Source organism: Spermophilus citellus (assembly GCF_964194105.1).
Source record: "Spermophilus citellus genome assembly, chromosome: 10".
Lineage (NCBI taxonomy): Eukaryota > Metazoa > Chordata > Mammalia > Rodentia > Sciuridae > Spermophilus > Spermophilus citellus.
In genome coordinates, this window is record NC_138197.1 from 57,136,804 (window position 1) to 57,157,466 (window position 20,663).

Genomic DNA, 20,663 nt, shown 5'->3' on the forward strand with positions numbered 1-20,663 from the left:
GATTATTGATATTTTATTCTTTGAATTCCATGTCTCCTGGGTATTGATCCTTTTTAGGGTGTGTAGCAGATACATTCTCTCCCAGTCTGTGGGTTGTCTCCTCCCTTGGTTGTTTCTAATGCAGTGCACCCCTTTTGTCAATGTTTGCTTTTGCTTCCTATACTTTGAGAGTCTTCAAAAAATTATTGCCTGCTGTAATCCCGGCAACTGGGGGGGCTGAAGTAAGAGGATCCCAAGTTGGAGGTCAGCCTCAGGAACTTAGACCCTATCTCAAGAATAAATAAAAGGGCCGAGAATGTAGCTCAGTGGGAGAGTGCCTTTGGATTCAATTCTCAGTACCAAACACGCACGCGCACACACACACACACACACACACACACACACACACACCAAAAAAAAATGAAGAGGGGCTGGAAGGCAGGTATGTGACATGTGTGAGGCCATGGGTTTAATCTCCAGCACCAAAATACTGAAATTGAGCCACAACTTCCAACTCATATTCAAAGTAAACTGGCTACTCAAGGACTTATTATTTATGTTGCATAGGATTAATTGCACCATCCTAGAAGCTACGAACCTTATCCTTTCCTTAATTCACCCCTAAATTGGTCCATCTTAGAATGACAGTGGAAGACCTGAAATGGGAGCATGATCTTTCTGTTGGACTGGAGTAGCCTGGTGCTTGCTTTGACCAAGACAAGGATAAAGTGTTTCAGACCTACAAACAGATGTACTTAGAGAAAAGAAGCAGAAGCTTTGGTAGCAGCCCAATGTGAACTGTGCTAGCCAGTGATGACAGGCATTGGTGCCTCTCTTAATTTGTCTACATGGGATACTGAAATATATTCAAAGGTGCCTTTGAGTTAACCAGTTACCTAGTCCAGCTGTAGCTAAGAGGTGGGATTATAGCTCAGTGGTTTAGTACTTGCCTAGCACGTGCGAGGCACTCTGTTCACTTCTCAGCACCACATATAAATAAATAAAGGTCCATTGACAAGTTAAAACAAAAACACCACCCATCATTAAATTCGTGCTTGGACCCCTTGAATCCACAGTACTTTGCAGGTATGTTGGTAGTTTATACTCCAAACTGTTCTGCGTGACAAAGGGCCCAGCTGGCTGTGCTATGAAGCCTCAGCTCTCCCTGTCTGCCCGATTGTGCTTTCTTCTGCCATACTGTTTACTTTACTTGTATGACAACCTCACCTAAGTAAAACCTGTGGAGACATTTCAATGACCCAAACATGTGATTGCTGCAGGTGGGAAGTCCTATCACCACTCTGTGCGCTTCAGATACAGCTACAGTGCACAGATCCCAAGAGTATGAAGTACCCTTGGACCACCCCCCAGCAGTAAAGGCACAGTCCCACACGGCTGCACAGAACCTCATTCACCGTGTTCCCATACAGGCATTTTCCTTCCATGCTGGTCTCCAGGCCACATTCTCCAGTGTTGCTTGCTTGCTTGCTTTGTTTCTTTTTCTCTTTCTTTCGCATTACCTTGTTGATTTTTTTTTTTTTTTTTTTTGTCAGTAGACCTTCATTTTATTTATTTGCAGTTCTGAGAATCAAACCCAGGGCCTCACACAAGCTAGGCAAGCGCTCTACCACTGAGCTACAACCCCAGCCACACCTTGTTGATTTTTTTATATTATAAGAATGCTTATCAGATAATATTATATTTCTTCTGAATATCTAGACAATTTAGGAGCTCAAGGGCAGGCATGCTGGCTTAATTATATCCATATTCACAGTACCTGTTGTCTAGCATGTGAAATGTGAGCCATATATGTAATTCTAAATTTTCCAGTGGTCACATTAAAAACAGCAAACACAAGTAGGTGAATTCAAGTTTAAAAGTGCATTTATATCCAAGTGTCTCATATCTATAATCCCAGTGATTTGGGAGCCTGACACAGGAGGATCACAAGTTCAAGATCAACATCAGTAACTTAGCAAGATCCTGTCTCAAAACAAAAAAGGCTGGGGATGTGTGTCAGTGGTTAAGCACACCTTGGTTCAATCCCTGGTACAAAAAAAGACATTTACATTACTTTTTCTTTTTGTCAATACTGAGACTTTGAGTTATGATGTATATTTTATGTGTATCCTAATTTATATTAGCATTTCAAATGCTCAGTAGACATTTTTGGCTACTGGCTACTATATTGTATAACATAGACTAGCATATAAAAGGTGTTATATGAGGGCTGGGGATGTGGCTCCAGCGGTAGCGCGCTCGCCTGGCATGCGTGAGGCCCGGGTTCGATCCTCAGCACCACATATAAAGATGTTGTGCCCACCGATAACTAAAAAATAAATATTAAAAGAAATTCTCTCTCTAAAAAAAAAAAAAGGTGTTATATGAGACTCCTCTATCCTTAGGATATAAGACGTGCTTTTGTGTGTGTGTGTGTGTGTGTGTGTGTGGTATTAGGGATTGAACCCAGGGCCTTGTGCATGGGAGGCAAGCATTTTACCAACTGAGCTATATCCCCAGCCCTTGTTTTGTTTTTTTAGTAAAAAGAAAAATTTAAAGGTTAAATAACTTGTCCAATGAGTTCAAACCCAGTGCTCTTTTGAATTCTCTCAACCTATGCCCCCTCTGTGAACAGATGGAGGAATCGGTAAGTTAATTAGTAGTAAGCAGCACATTTATAAGGATATTAAGCCCTACCATGAATGCCTTGCTATGTGAAGCAGATTTTTTTTTTTAAAGAAAGAGTGAGAGAAGAGAATTTTTTAATATTTTATTTTTTAGTTTTTGGCAGACACACATCTTTGTTTGTATGTGGTGCTGAGGATCGAACCGGGCCGCACGCATGCCAGGCGAGCGCGCTACCGCTTGAGCCACATCCCCAGCCCCAATGTGAAGCAGATTTTAAATAAGTAAATACCAGAAAATATTTAGAAGTGATTGAAAATAAACGTTAAGATACACTTGAGATATCATGGTAGAGTGATTGCCTCACATGCACTAGGCCCTGGGTTTGATCCCCAGCACCACAAAACACCGATTCAGATTGCAGCCACCTTTATATTCTACCACCAGGCACAAATGAGGATCATTCACTTAAATTGTTTTTTGAGTTACTTATACTGCAACCCCGTAGTCCTTTTATGAGCAAATTTTTGGGTGTGATTAGATATGAAACAGAGACAGAGAGCCTTGTACTGGTCCATTCATCTTTTATAACAACTACAAACTGGTAGAGTGGAGTGCAGACAGGCAAAAACCAACAGGAAATGACCTGAGTAGGAAATGCCCTGTCTTGTTTGACAGGCCTTCAGGAAGCGTGTGTGTTAGCACAGAAAGACCAGGACACTGCAAACTTCACAAATCAGCTCAGCACTTTATTCAGGAACGAAGTTTCACACAGGAGCAGGGGACACAGGGACGAAATGACGCTGTGGTGGGACACACTTTCTAGTGGAAAATGAGCCCCTGAACAAAGAGGGCCAGGGCTTATATAGGTTATCCTGAGAGGTGGTCTAGTGGGAATATCAATTTTCTTGGGCACCCAGGAATTTGGGGGTTGTTCTATCAATCAGTGAAGGGGTCAGTGCTTAGGAATTTGAACTCTTGGGTCAGGGGTTTGTGTTCCAAATCTGGAGAGGATTTACTCTGAGGAAGGTCAATGCCCCCAGAAGCTATCACTTGAGGTGTGATGAAACACCTCCTTGCTGCCTGCAGTTTGCATCAGGAAAACATTTGTATTGGGGGCTGAAAGCTCTCAGTGTGCTTTTTCATTGTCTTTTCTCACTCTACATTATCTTGGATTTTTCATTTTCCCTATTACTGTCCATTCACTCTTTTTTCTTCTTTTTTAATTTTTCAATTGAAGATGAACACAATACCTTTGTTTCATTTTATTATTTATGTAGTGCTGAGGATCCAGCCCAGTGCCACACATGTGCTAAGCAAGCACTTTGCCACTGAGCCACCACCCCAGCCCTGTCCATTCACTCTTTAAGTGACTATCACTGGGCTCTGAGATTGTCTGTATGTACTATCTGCTCTGTAGCTGCTAGCACATATGAGTTTCAAGGAACTGAATTTTAGATTTTTAAAAATTTGTAATTAATATTAAATAATAAGCTTTGTCTGTTTGGCTACATGAAACTTATTGGGTAACACAACTTGTAGGATGGGTGGAATATTTTCACTACTGAGTCTCAGCCTTGGGATCACCACAGGCCTTGCACCCAGACAGGAGAGTTATTCTGTCATTAGGACCCTGGGAAAGCCTGGCTGAGACCTTATCTGGATTCTCTTTTTTTTTTTTTTTTTTTTTAAAGAGAGAGGAGAGGGGGAGAGAGAGAAAGAGAGAATTTATTTATTTTTTTTTTAATTTTAGTTCTCGGCGGACACAACATCTTTGTTTGTATGTGGTGCTGAGGATCGAACCCGGGCCGCACGCATGCCAGGCGAGCGCGCTACCGCTTGAGCCACATCCCCAGCCCCCTTATCTGGATTCTCTGTGAGCTCACTGCACCTGGCTACCATCTAACTTCCTAATCATAATTCTTTCAAACTCCAGAGCATAAACCAACAATTAGCATATCTGGTTGTGGTTACTTTGAGCTCAGACAGCTGCCTTCAAGCATCCTGTTTTCTGTTATAAAGTGAAATTTGGCAATGCGGTGTCCCACAGAACATTGGTCTATTTCTTTGATAATATTATGTAATTTGACCTGACAAGCAGAATAGGCATTATTTGAGACTTAATAAAACACATGCATGCCAGAGGATGAGAAAAAATGTAAAAAATTCAAGGACCAACTACATCCTTGAGGTTTTTAAGGGTCTGACAGTAGTCTGGTGTGTATTGCAACATCCACCACAAAGAAAGAGGCACAAAATTTGATGCTCTCTGAAGAGTTTGGAGGCAACATAAGACACATGTTGATATGCTGCCCTATGCAATTAATTTATCAGGTAACTCAAGGACTCACATTTTATGAGGCTGCAAGTTAAGATAAGGCTACACAACAGGTCTCGGCGGTGGTGCAAGCTGCCCGAGCCCTCCGGAATGTGTGTTTCAAGAAGCCTCTTGAAAACCTGCTTTGCGGACAATCCTCACAACCCCTCCCCAACCCTGATGACAGTATTCACCATATAAAAAGCAGCTTCATAGCTTTCCACCGGCTTTGTCCTTAGGAAACAAAATTGTGCATCCTGATCTGTCCATTGTGAATGGAGTGTCATTTTCACAAAACTCTACAACTTGGACTGAGAATGTAACTCCGTATAGAGTTTTTGCCTAACATGGGTGCCGCAGTCTTGGCTGGGCACAGAATCACGAGCCACCACACAGCTTTGTAGATTCAAACAGCAATTCTTTATTCCCGAACTCACACCGGCCTCCACACACGTTCTGGGGCAATCCCAGTTCTGCTGCCGCCCAATTCACCTACTCCACGAGGCTTATTTCCCAAAATGCTCTCTGAATCTCACGAGAGTTCAACAGGAGCTTAGGCAGCAGGAACGCCCTAATTCCAGCAGCAATAATCCTCAACATCGAACTTCCCTAAAATCCAAGGTCTTAAACTGGGAACGCCTTGTCTAAAACCGGGAACGCCCTAAACCCAAGGATTGGGATACTTCCTCAAACTGCAGGATACACCCTAATCCTGGATCCACCCTCGTCCTTGGGCAGGGTCACCTAACATGCAATGTCAACAGCGAAATTAACATGGGGTACGCTGGCAAGGAAATTTCCTACTTGGTAATGGCCCTCAGCATCTCCCCCCTTCTGATTAATTAAACAACAAGCAATGTGGCTTAAGGACCGTGCCTGGTAGGTTGTCCAATTCAACATATGGTTCTTACCCGTCATGGGAAAACTGACCTTTAGGCGTCAGCCTCCTGTCTTAGGTTGAATCCACTGCAATCAGATCAACCCGTCACTGACTACCGGTCCAGCATTCAGCCAAGCTTGTGGAAAGGCCTATGCACCAGTGGGGGGGTGAGGTTTCTTGCCTCACCTCTGTTGGCCCCCAAATATCCTTGGTGCCAGTGGGGGGGTGAGGTTCTTGCCTCACCTCTGTTGGCCCCCAAATTTTAGACCATCACTAGTAGAAGGGAGGAGGATACAGAAATGCCACGACACCAAGCCAATTGACGGCTCCTTTGGAAAAATTGCGTCACTGGTGACACCATCAGCAAAGATATGCCAGCATTACCACAAATAACATGGGGTGAGCTGGCAAGGAAATTGCATCACTGGTGACACCATCAGCAAAGATATGCCAGCAGTACCACAATTCACTGCACCAGACGATATTTCACAATGCATGCAACTGATATATAGTCCAGGCAAGTTCTGCAGGCAGTTCAAATCGGAGGAGTCTATCAATATGTCCATTTCCTCCCAAAGTAAATCGAGTCCTTGATTGAGCATTACTTGTTGAGTTAATTTCATTGATGCATCAGTTTATGCAGTTTACTGTGATGACTATCATAGAAGCTGTAGTTTGGTTTTATCTTAGTCTTCACCGGCACTGGGATGGAGATGGGAATTCTGGCAATGATGCTAAAGAGACATTATCCTGAACAGAATTATTAAATATAATGAAAAGGAAAGGTGAAAGTAAACTAACAGATCTGTTAACCTCCTTAAAAAACAATCCTTAACAGCTGTTTACCTAATTTAAATTAGTAAACAAAAGACCTGTTAACCACCATTAAAAACAATCATTAACAGCTGTTTACCTAATTAAAATTAAAGCATTTAAATCACGTGAATAAAAAAAAAATTCGGATCCATTTTTTCATGAGCGCTCCTTATATATGAAATATGGACATACACACATACAGACATACAACACAAAACAGAAATGTGCACACATAACATACAACACATAAGACAATAAAGGCCTTGTAGTTTTACCTAGGTGAAATCTCCATTGCAATGTTTAAAAACTCTAGTCAAAAAATAAAACTGATCAGAAAAACATTAAACTAGGTTTGTATGAGCTCAAAAAATAAAATAGAACTTTACGATGTGGGAAAAATGGAATAATAAAATAGATATTGAAAAAAGCACCATGGTTAATCACTGTCGCAGATGTAAGAATAGCCAAACTGGAGCTCTGGATATCAGCTGTTATGGATTTGAGTCAAATCATCTTCTTTTTCTGTAGAAATTGCTTTAGTTAATCTCTCTGGAATCCAAATCGGCTGCTGTTCTCCCTGCGGAAAAACACAGACGGAACCCCGATTCCAGACAATAACTGGATCAGGACCTTTCCATTGTCCTGTTAGAACATCTTTCCAAAGTACCTTAGGCTTATGTACATTTTTCGGATACATATGTCTTTCCGCAGCACTAAGTCCTGATGAATCCAAATTTAAAAAGTTTAGAGTAAAAAGGGTTATTTTAAGTTTATCTTTGGGGGATATATACCCCTTACCAATTCCCTCTTTTTGCTTTAATAGGTACGTTTTAATAGTTTGATGAGCTCTTTCAACTATGCCTTGTCCCTGTGGATTGTATGGGATTCCTGTTATATGAGTAATACCAAATGATGAGCAAAATTGTTTAAAAGAGGCAGATGTATAACCAGGACCGTTATCAGTTTTTAACTGTTTAGGAACACCCACAGTGGCAAAATTTTGTAAGCAATGAGCTATAACATCTTTAGTTTTTTCTCCGGCATGAAGGGAGCCCATCAAAAATCCAGAAGAAGTATCAACTGTAACATGTAAATATTTTAATTTTCCAAATTCTGGCAAGTGTGTGACGTCCATCTGCCAAATATGGTTAGGTATCAGTCCTCTAGGATTGACTCCAAGATTAACTTGTGGTAGAAAGGTCACACAATTTTGACATTGTTTTATTATATGCCTGGCTTGTTCCTTAGTTATTTTAAAACGCTTTTGTAAAGTATTAGCATTGACATGAAACCTTTTATGAAAATTTGTAGCTTCTTCTAATGTAGAGAAAATATGTACGTCATGTGTAGTTTTATCTGCTAAATCATTGCCCAAACTAAGGGCTCCAGGCAATCCTGTATGTGCCCTAATATGTCCTATAAAGAATGGATCTTTTCTGTCCCATATTAGACTTTGTATAGTGGAAAACAAAGAAAAAACAGTAGAGGAAGGGGAAATCCTACCAGCATCTTCAAGGGAATTAATAGCATTAACTATATATTGACTATCAGAAAATAAATTAAATACAGAATCTTAGAACATCACAAAAGCTTGTAAAACTGCATTAAGCTCTACCTTTTGAGCTGATTGTTTGGGTACTAAAAATGTAAAAGTTTGATCAGGGGTAACTACAGCTGCTGTACCATTATTAGACCCATCAGTGAATATATTTGGAGCATTCATGATAGGTGTTTTCCTTGTCATTTTAGGAAAAATTACAGGATGCTTAGACCAAAAAGACAACAAAGGATTCGATGGCAAATGATTATCAAATGAAACATTAGATTTACACATGATTATTGCCCAAGTATTTAGCTCATTAGCTAACTCATCAATTTGATCCATAGTATATGGAGTAATAATTTTATTGGGAGAAATTCCAAACACTCCTTTTGCTGCTCTTATTCCTTTGAGTATTAATTGTCCTACAGCCTCAGGATACCTAGTAAGAATAGTGTTAGGAGAATAAGATAAATGTATCCACAATAATGGACCTTCTTGCCAAAATACTCCTGTAGGAATATTTTTTGTTGGTAGTACAATAAATAATAAAGGCAAACTTATATCAATTCTATCTAAATGCATATTTTCCATATAAGTTTCAATAATTTTTAATGCCTTTCTAGCTTTAGGAGTTAACATTCGGGGTGAATTTGGATCTGATGGACCTTTTAGAATATCAAATAAAGGTCCCAACTCTCCTGTTGGTATGCCTAGATAAGGCCTTATCCAATTTATGTCTCCCAATAACTTTTGAAAATCGTTGAGTGATTTGAGTTGATCTACTCGTATTTGAATTTTCGGTGGACGGACCATGGTTGAGGATAATAGAACTCCTAAATAATTAATTGGAAAATTTAATTGTACTTTATCTATTCCTATCTCTAGATTATAATTTTTTAATAAGTTCGTAAGTGTGGCATAACATTCCAGCAATATGTTTTTATCTTTATGTGCTAATAATACATCATCCATATAGTGAAATATTTTTAGTTCAGGATTTTGATTTCTAAGTGGCTGGATTGCTTTATTTACATAGATTTGACACATAGTTGGACTGTTAGCCATACCTTGAGGGAGTACTTTCCACTCATATCTCTCATCAGGACCTTCATGATTTAATGCAGGGATAGTAAATGCAAAACGTGGACTATCCTCGGGATGAATTGGAATCGAAAAAAAACAATCTTTAATATCTATAGATAAAACATGCCACGTTTTTGGTAAAGCAGACAATTGAGGAATCCCTGATTGAGCAGGTCCCATAATAACCATCTCATTATTAATGGCTCTTAAATCTTGCAATAATCTCCATTTACCCGATTTCTTTTTGATGACAAAAATGGGAGTATTATGGGGAGATACGGAAGGTTGTAAATGTCCTTCCGCTAATTGTTGTTTGACCAGATCATGGGCTACTTGTATCTTTTCTTTAGTCAAGGGCCACTGAGGAACCCACACTGGTCTTTCTGATTTCCAAGTAATTTTGATTGTCTCAGTGGCCCTTTCTGAAAATCCGACCCATGTCTGTCTGTTCCTTGATCTAATTGAATTGGTGCTGCTAAACCTTGTTCTTGTTTTCCTAATCTTTTTTCTTTCTTAACACCTTGTCTAGCCCTAGTAGTGGGCGCATTAGAATTGATGTTATTTGTTAACATCAAACCTAGTTGATCCAGGACATCTCGTCCCCATAGATTAATAGGAAGGTGATCCAAAACATATGGTTGTATAGTTCCTTCACATCCTTCAGGATCCTTCCAATCTAATACCATAGAACTTCTATGGGGATTAGTAGCCACTCCTAGGCCTCGAAGCGTTTGAGTGGCTTGTTGTAATGGCCAATGTTTTGGCCATTCTCGACGAGATATAATGCTAAGGTCAGCACCTGTGTCCAGTAGCCCATTAAACTCGTGCCCTTGAATATTTAGTTTTAGTATCGGGCGAGAATCTAAATTTAAAGACAACATAGCCCAGTCTACACCTGTGGAGCCTAATCCCTTAGAACCTCTTTCTACATTATGACTAGAGAACTTATTATGTAGGCTGGGTATTATTAACAACTGTGCTATTCTATCTCCAGGTGAAATTACTGATATACCTCCTGGAGAACTAGCTATAATTTTTATTTCACCTACATAATCGGGATCAATTACCCCAGGACTTATCATAAGTCCTTTTAATGTAGATGAACTACGTCCCAATAATAAGCCTACTGTTCCTTGGGGAAGAGGTCCTTTTACTCCTGTAGGAATGATTTGAACTCCCATCTCTGGAGTTAATACTGCTCTGGCAGAGGCGCAGATGTCCAACCCTGCGCTCCCTCGGGTTTGTCTGATGAGGGATTTAATGGACAATGTGTCCTGGGCACCACCCTGATGGTGTTGCTGGGTTCCTCCACTGCCCCGTATATTTGTGGTTTTGGGCCCCGGAGCATTGGGCCCCTCACTCCGTTTTTTGGCAATGAAGCCTGATGCCTTTCTCCACGATATTGTGGGTAAATACCTGATCCTTGTCTGTTTTTTGATAACGGAGTACCTTCTATGGTGGTTTGAGAACGGCATTCATTAGCCCAATGTCTCCCTCTACGGCATCGTGGGCAAATACCCGGTATTCTATTCCTTTGATTTCTAGTTTTGTTAAAACCTCCTCTTATAGGGCAACTCCTTTTAAAATGTCCTGTTTGTTCGCAATTATAGCATGTTTCTGGCCTGGCATCTAAAGCCTGTTGTACTGCAGCTGCCAAGACTTGCCCTTGTTCATTAATATCTCTACATAGTTTAATATATGTATTTAAGTCTTCATGTCTCCATGGTCTAATAACCTCTCTGCAGCAACGATTCGCTTGGTCATAAGCAAGTTGTTTTATTAATGGCATTGCTTGATCTGTATCCCCAAAAATTTTGGCGGCTGTTTGAATAAGCCTATCTACAAAGTCAGCGTGAGGTTCATTAGGTCTCTGTATTACCTTAGATAGCTGACCTTGTGAATCTCCATGTCCTTGTAAAGTCTTCCATGCCCTAACTGCGTCTACAGCAATTTGTGCATATACAGCAGGATCATATTCAATTTGTTGCCGTTGACCCTCATAAGGTCCTTTTCCTAAAAGCATTTCTAGATTTCTTTGAGGGTAACCAGCTGCTGCATTTCGCCTAGCTGTCTCCGTGCAAAATTCCTCATTGGCAACTTTCCATAACAAATATTGTCCTCCATTTAGCACAGATTTACACATGCTAGCCCAATCTGCTGGCGTCATGTCCAAGTTATTAATGGATTCGACCATGCTTACCATGAAGGGAGCTTGGGGACCGTAGGTTGTTACAGCCTCCTTTAACTGCTTCACTGTTTTAAAATCTAAAGCACGGTGAATTCGCTGCCCTCCTACCTGTTCAAGTACAGGGCATGCTAATCTTTGAGGTCCTGTCTCAGGATCCCACTTATCAACTACGGGGTTTGAGGGCCACTCAGCTGTTTCCATCGGTGGGGCTGTTGGTTGAATTACGCCCTCTGGTAATAAAACGGAGTTAGTAACAGCCTCTTGTTGTGGCCTTTTTCCTAATAACCCCTTTTCCTTTAAATTTTCTTCCTCTGTCTGACTAGCTCGAGAGACCTTCTCTTTTGCTTGATCTAAAATGTCTTTCTCCATGGTCTGAATCTCTAACACTTTGCTTAACACCTTTTCGGTTTCTTTTTTACTAATTTCTAATCTTCTATAAGAATAACGCAACCCAATAAGATAACACAGAACAAAACCGAAACTGAATGAAACAAAAACTGAATAAAAATTCGCTGTATCAATTTTCTCTTTCTCTGGGCTGACAAACTTCAAACCTTCAGCCATCCATTTTTCCCAGTTTGCCTGAGAAATTTCTAGGGACAGGCAGCTTGAAACAAAAACGAAATAAATCAAAACAAGAACACATTGTTTTTTAAAATAGTCACCCATTCTCTCGCCTTCCCTCAGGGGCGAGGAATTTCACTTACCTCCAAGTTTCAGACGTTCCCCGTACGGGCCACCAAATGCCGCAGTCTTGGCTGGGCACAGAATCACGAGCCACCACACAGCTTTGTAGATTCAAACAGCAATTCTTTATTCCCGAACTCACACCGGCCTCCACACACGTTCTGGGGCAATCCCAGTTCTGCTGCCGCCCAATTCACCTACTCCACGAGGCTTATTTCCCAAAATGCTCTCTGAATCTCACGAGAGTTCAACAGGAGCTTAGGCAGCAGGAACGCCCTAATTCCAGCAGCAATAATCCTCAACATCGAACTTCCCTAAAATCCAAGGTCTTAAACTGGGAACGCCTTGTCTAAAACCGGGAACGCCCTAAACCCAAGGATTGGGATACTTCCTCAAACTGCAGGATACACCCTAATCCTGGATCCACCCTCGTCCTTGGGCAGGGTCACCTAACATGCAATGTCAACAGCGAAATTAACATGGGGTACGCTGGCAAGGAAATTTCCTACTTGGTAATGGCCCTCAGCACATGGGTGAGGCCCTGGGTTTCCATTAAGAAGAAAAAAAAATTATAAAACTATTCTCTACAGCAGTATTTCATTGTTAAATAAAAATAGAATATAGGAGAATAGCCCAATCGGGTCTTAAAGGCAGAATTGAAACAGATAAGCAAGTAGCTAGCTCAGGAATGACTGATAGTTATTGCTTTATTCCTTCTGCTTTGCTGACTTTCCCTCAATCCTCACATACGCCTTTGTAGGATCCAGCTTAGTGTGACAACAGCCATCTTGGTTGTAACCATATCTTTGCCAGTAGGTGACCCTGGCACACATTCCAGACCCTATAGGATAAACTGTTAGCCCCAAAGGACCACAAATCAGCAAAGCCTTTATTCAGGAATGGAGTGACACTTCTGATGGACTCACTTTTATGGTGGAAATTGAGCCAAAGGGCGAGTTTATGCTTCTGTGGATTACACTGAGAGGTTTGTCAATTAATGAGCACATACATCAGTTTGGGCTATCTTTACTGGGCCAGATGGAGGTTTGGGGGTCACTGGTTAGTATCTGGGAAATGCTTTGGCCTCTTTCTAGAGGGGTCAATGCTTTGGCCTCTTTCTAGAAACTGTCATTTCAGATTGATGGATATCTCCTCCCTGGGGCCTGTCTTGTCATTGGAAAAGAATGTATTGGGAAAGGATCAATTTGCCTTCTCCCTCATTCCCTGTCCCTGGACCACATTATTTTGGAGCTTGACACGTTCCATATCCAACATAAACAAAATTGTTAAGACAATCAGTGAAGCATTTTGTGCTGCCCACTGACATCTGGAATATTTAACTGAGGTTTGACATGTTAATAGTTTTTGAGATGGGGTTGTGGCTCAAGGGTAGAGCACTCACCTCGCATGTGTGAAGCCCTGGGTTCAATACTCAGCACCATATAAAAATAAATTAATTAAATAAAAGCATCGTGTCCATCTACAATTTAAAAAATAGTTTTTGAGAAAGCCCAGGTACATACTGGTTGGCCGTGAGTCACCACCTTCAGCCTGCCTTCGAGTGTGAGGATCCTCCCATTCTGCTGCTGCTGAAGAAATGCTTCTGTTCTTAAGTCCCTAATAAATTGCATTTTGTGCAATTCTGAATATTTCTACATCTTTCTTTAGTTGCCATCGGCAGCATGTTCTTTTTTTTTTTTTTGTACCAGGAATTGAATCCAGGGATGCTTAACCACTGAGCCACAACTCAAGCCCTTTTTTATATTTTGAATCAGGGTCTCCTTGAGTTGCTTAGAACCTGGCTAAATTTTTGAGGCTGGCCTTGAACTCATGATCTGCCTACCTTAGCCTCCTGAGCCACTGGGATTACAGGTGTATATCATTGTGCCTGATGACAGCCATTTCATACAAACTGGGTTTTATTGAAAAATGTATCATCAGTAGTTAACAGAAGAAGAGCAAGTGAGGTCCTGGTTTATGCTGACTGATGAACCCAGCCTAATTCCATTTTAACATTGGGAGCCATCTTGTCAAAAAGTCATGAAAAGTTAATTTCTATTTTACTATAAATTACCGAGATTTCTAAACTTGTTTGGAATTCCTGCCCGTGCCTTGAACTCACCCATGCCTGGCTTTCTCTGACCAGATAACAACCCTCTCTAAAAACTTAGTGGCGCCTCATAAATCCTGGCTCCCCCTGACCAGATAACAACCCTCTTTAAAACCTTAGCGGTCCCTCATAAATTCTGATATTGGGATCTGAATTTATTCCCTGCCTTGAAATGTTCAGCCATGTAGATCATTAACCTATCTGCCTTTTTATTATGCTTGTCAAAATCCTGTTAGCTGTAAGTTCTCAAGACACCCCTTTTGCTACTTTTTGTGCTATAAAACCTGATTTCTGAAGAGCTGGGGGCACTGGTCTCCCTAAGCTGCCCGGCTTAGGAAGAGACAGTCCTAGCCAGCTTTCTTTGTGTAAACAATATAAGCTTGCTTAATTTGATTCAAAATTGGAGTCGGTGGTCTTTTCTTTGTCGTGGTTCAACACTGACTCCAGCCAGAAGCACTACACAGCCCCACTGAGAGGGGATCATAGTCAGTGATGAGGCCGACTTCATTATATTATGTTACCAACAGGGGCAGAGCAGAATAATTCTTTTAAATAGCTTTTGATTTACCTCTACAAAAACATCCCCAAATGCCACAACTCTAGCTTTTTGTTTGTTTGGTTGGATTTGTGGTACTTGGAATTGAACACAGGGCCTCATTCATGCTAAGTGTATACTCTACCACTGAACTACACCCTCTTCCCCCAACCTGTCCCCTGCCTTTCTTGGGGGTGAGTGTGCAGCGGGGAACTGCACACTTACAGACACTGAACTCACAGATACTCAACCACTGAGTCACATCCCCAACCCTATTTTTTGTATTTCATTTAGAGAAAATGTCTCACTGAGTTGCTTAGCACCTTGCTTTTGCTGAGGCTGGCTTTGAACTTAGGATGCTCCTGCCTCGGGATGCTTTCCTGTGCTGCTGGGATTATAGGTGTTAGCTACCAAGCCTGGTTGCCCATCCCCCTTTTCATTGTTTTTTTTTCCCCCTATATTTCACAGTCTTTATAACAGTAATTTCCTGACTAACTAAATGAGAAGAAAGATACTAATTAATTCATCTTTACAGCATCAACACACTGGCATAAGGCAGATGGGCAAATCCAGCATTAAACAACTTCCAGAACATAAATTGAGATGCCCTATCTGGCATCCACTGAAGAACAGGTTCTCAATAGTCAGACAGACAAGATTTCCAGCTCTATGGATAGCAGTCTGCCTTTCTCCAAATATTCTGGTGCTCAATTAAAGGGATATGGTGTAGATCATCTTGGTGCATACCTGTATTCCCAGCTACTGAGGCTGAGGCACAAGGATGACAAGTTTGAAGTCAGTTTGGACAACTTGGTGGGATACTGCCTTAAAATAAAAAAAAATAAATAAAAAGGCCTGGGGACGTGGCTTCATGAGAGTGCCCCTGAGTTCATTCTCAGTACGACAATAAAAGGGGAGCTGTGGCTAGAGATGTAGCTCAGTGGTAAAGCACCTTGGGTTCAACCCTCAATAACCCTCCAAAATAAGTTAATAAATAAATGAAATGGCATGGCAACAGGGAAGGAGGCTCTGCAAGGACTTTCCCTATTTACCAAAAGTTGTGTGGGTCCCTGATATACTCCACCATTTTCCAGGGATCCGGTGAACCATTTGGTGGTAGACTTGATATATTGGACCTTTTCCATCATGGAAGGAACAGTGACTTGTCCTCTTGGGATTAGAAACATTCCAGATGTGGGTTTGCCTTTCCTGCCTAAAATTCTCCCAGCACTAAACAGAAGGTATATTCCATACAAATCACCTCAGACAAGGAGCTTATTTACAATGAAGGACTGATGGAATGGAATGGGTGCTCACAGAATTCACTAGCATTGCCATGAGCCCCAACAACCCCAAAGCATCTGGTTTGACAAAATGATGGAACCGCCTGCTACAAACTCAGTGACTACTAGTCAAGGGAAAATTACAGGATTGGGAAAATGCCTTAGAGGATGAATATATAATTTGGCCCAGCGGCTGATATTTGATGACATCTCCCTCACAGCCAAATACAGGAGCCAAAGAACCAAGGGTTGAGCTGGAGGTGTGGTTCAGTGGTAAAGCACAAGTCTTACATGTGTGAGAACATGGATTCAATTCTGGGTACAAAAACACGCATACACACACACACACACACCCACATACACACACACACACACCCGAGTTAAAAGTTTGGAATGGCCTCTTTTACTTTTCTTCCCTTTCTTAAAAAATTGAGATGTAGTTCATATATACACATAAAGTATGAAGTGTATAATTCAAGGCTGCTTGTGTAGCCCAGTGGTTGAGAACTTGCCTAGTATTGTATGGGGCCCTGGGTTCAATTCCCAGCATTAGAGGAAAAAAATAAATAAATAAAATAGTTAAGTGTACAATTCCTTGATTATTTTCTTATTGTAATATATTCACAAAGTATAAGCCTATCAGCACTATCTAATTCCAGAACATTCTCATGGCTTCCCAAACTCCATGTCCATTATTGATTTACTCTCCCTTCACCCACATCTCACGCCCAGGCCCTGACAACCACAAATCTACTTTCTGTCTCTATGGATTTACATACTGAGGACATTCAAAATGAATGAAATCATAATATGTATGTGGCCTTTTGCATCTGACTCCTTTCACTGAGTATAATGTTTATCTATGATGTAGTATCTGTCAGTACTTCATTTCTTTTTTTTTTCCCTTTTTTTGCAACACTGGAGATTGAACCCACAAGCTCTCACCACTGAGCTACATCCCCAGAGCTTTTTTCAATTTTGAGACAGGGTCTCACTTAACTTGCTAAGGCTAGCTTCAAATTTGCGATTCTCCTGCCTCAGTCTCCCAGGTCACTGGGATTACATGCCATTCCTCTTAATACTGAATAATATAGTTATAGGGAGCCACTCAGAAACAATTCTAAGTCTGAATTTAAACAAAAGAGAGAGCTTTATTTACCTGACCAGGGACTGTCACCCGTAGAGACTGATGCTCTGTGGGAAAACAGCAATTTTCTGGCCTGTGTCTTGGGAGTTTAACAACGAAAACTATAGCTCAATGACTTTCCTTAGCGTCATGCAAGCCAGCCAGCCAATTACGGAAGCTAAAACAGCAGTTAGCAGAGCAACTCAGAGACCCGCATCTTGGGTTTAAGCAGGTGTTATAGACAACCATATCCTGGGTCCGAGCAGGTGTTTAGCAGGGCGAGAATCTACTTCAAAGCCATACAGACCACCAGGACCAATGTATCTTGGGGTGGGCACATCTTGAGGGGTACAAAGTACAGAAAAACAAATTTTTATAAGAAAACAACTTTCATTTTGTTTCCTCTGAAATAGGTCATACAGCAGCCTTTTCACAGGAGCAGGAACAGAAAAGGCTAAGATGGAGTCTCCACGGTCATACCTGTTTGTTCATGGATAGCCAGAGTGATGCCATTTTCTATGTTCCAGCAAAAAAGGAAACTGTTACAAGCGACCAAGCAGTTTTGCCATAACAATTGCTTTATACAACTAGTTTTGGTAGCTTATTTAATGCTCACTTAGGACTATAGTTAACCTCTGGGCCTACACACACATTTACTTATCAATTTATTACTAATCTCTTAGAGACCTTATGTCTAGATGCAAAGCTATGTGATCATGCCAATACACTTGTCTGTGGCTATACTGATTTAACGTTATGCCGCAGTCTTGGCTGGGCACAGAATCACGAGCCACTCAAGCAGGAACAAAACTTTATTTTGAAAAAGCCGCCAACACTCTCAGCGCCAGCAAGCCAAAACCGGTCCTCCCACGCGGGCGTCCACCGGAACCGGAACCGCGCGTCTCCCGGAACCCGGGGTCCCCCCGGACCTCCCCCGGAATTTCCTCCTACTATCCTTCCCCAACCAATGGGAACTCTCCAAGAGTCCGGTAACATGAGTCCGGTAGCAGGCCAAGGTGAACAGCGGGAGTCCAATTTCCATATGAATGTAAATCTTAACATAATCATCTCAGTGGCTAGCTGGCGTCACTTTACAACCAAAGGTGCCATACATCGTATATTTGCTTGTGGCTCCTAGCATCTGCCCCCTTCTGTTTAATTAAGCAACAAGCAATGTGGCTAGGGACCGTGCCTGGTAGGTTGTCCAATTAAACATATGGTTCTTACCCGTCATGGGAGAACTGACATTTAGGCGTCAGCTTCCTGTCTTAGGTTGAATCCACTGTAATCAGATCAACCCGTCACTGACTACCGGTCCAGCATTCAGCCATGCTTGTGGATAGGCCTATGCACCAGTGGGGGGGTGAGGTTCTTGCCTCACCTCTGTTGGCCCCCAAATTTTAGACCATCACTAGTAGAAGGGAGGAGGATACAGAAATGCCACGACACCAAGCCAATTGATGGCTCCTTTGGAAAAATTGCGTCACTGGTGACACCATCAGCAAAGATATGTCAGTATTACCACAATAAACATGGGGTGAGCTGGCAAGGAAATTGCATCACTGGTGACACCATCAGCAAAGATATGCCAGCAGTACCACAATTCGGTGCACCAGATGATATTTTACAATGTATGTAACTGATATATAGTCCAGGCAAGTTCTGCAAGCAGTTCAAATTGGAGGAGTCTATCAATATGTCCATTTCCTCCCAAAGTAAATCAAGTCCTTGATTGAGCATTACTTGTTGAGTTATATTCATTGATGCATCAGTTTATACAGTTTATTGTGATAGCTATCATAGAAGCTGTAGTTTGGTTTTATCTCAGTCTTCACCGGAATTGGGATGGAGATGGAAATTCTGGCAATGATGCTAAAGAGACATTATCCTGAACAGAATTATTAAATATAATGAAAAGGAAAGGTGAAAGTAAACAAACAGATGTGTTAAACTCCTTTAAAAACAATCCTTAACAGTTGTTTACCTAATTTAAATTAGTAAACAAACAGATCTGTTAACCATCTTTAAAAACAATCATAAACAGCTGTTCACCTAATTTAAATTAAACCATATAAATCACGTGAATAAAGAAAAAATTCGGATCCATTTTTTCATGAGCGCTCCTCATATAAGAAATATGGACAGGGGCTGGGGAGGTGGCTCAAGCGGTAGCGCGCTCGTCTGGCATGCGTGCGGCCCGGGTTCGATCCTCAGTACCACATACAAACAAAGATGTTGTGTCCGCCGAGAACTAAAAAATAAATATTAAAAAAAAATTCTCTCTCTCTCTCTCTCTCCTCTCTCACTCTATCTTTAAAAAAAAAAAAGAAATATGGACATACACACATACAGACATACAACACTAAACAGAAGTGTGCACACAACATACAACACATAAGACAATAGTAAATAAAGGCCTTGTAACTATACTTAGGTGAAATCTCCATTGCAATGTTTAAAAACTCCACAGTCAAAAAAATAAAACACAGTCAAAAAATAAAACTGATAACGCCAAGGTCGCGGGTTCGTTCCCCATACGGGCCACCAAATGCTGCAGTCTTGGCTGGGCACAGAATCACGAGCCACTCAAGCAGGAACAAAACTTTATTTTGAAAAAGCTGCCAACACTCTCAGCGCCAGCAAGCCAAAACCGGTCCTCCCACGCGGGCGTCTGACCGGAAGCGCGTCTCCCGGAACCTGGGGTCCCCCCGGACCTCCCCCGGAATTTCCTCCTACTATCCTTCCCCAACCAATGGGAACTCTCCAAGAGTCCGGTAACATGAGTCCGGTAGCAGGCCAAGGTGAACAGCGGGAGTCCAATTTCCATATGAATGTAAATCTTAACATAATCATCTCAGTGGCTAGCTGGCGTCACTTTACAACCAAAGGTGCAATACATCGTATATTTGCTTGTGGCTCCTAGCAACGTTATCTATGCCTATGTTAACTTCTTGACCTATATTTATCTATAACTGTTTTTATTTATTTATTTATTTATTTTTTAGTTTTCCACGGACACAACATCTTTGTATGTGGTGCTAAGGATCAAACCCGGGCCCCACGCATGCCAGGCGAGCGGGCTACCGCTTGAGCTGGTTTTAACTGGTTTTAACTCACTACCTTATACTTATTATCTTATATCTTATTTCCTATGGCTTAAATCCTATGGCTTACAGTTGCTTTTTTCTGTTATCTTATTTTACTTATCAAAATCTTACTCCTATAGTCTATAACCTATGCCTATAATTCATTGATTGTATTGATCAATGCACACCACAACATATCATTGTATGACTTTCACTTTTTTTAATATGTATTTTTTAGTTGTAAGTGGATACAATACCTTTATTTTATTTTTATGTGGTGCTGAGGATCGAACCCAGTGCCTCACGCATGCCAGGTGAGCCCTCTACCACTGAGCCATAGCCTCGGTCCAAGACTTTCACTTTTTTTTGGGGGGGTGGGTGGGTACCAGGGATTGAACTCAGGGG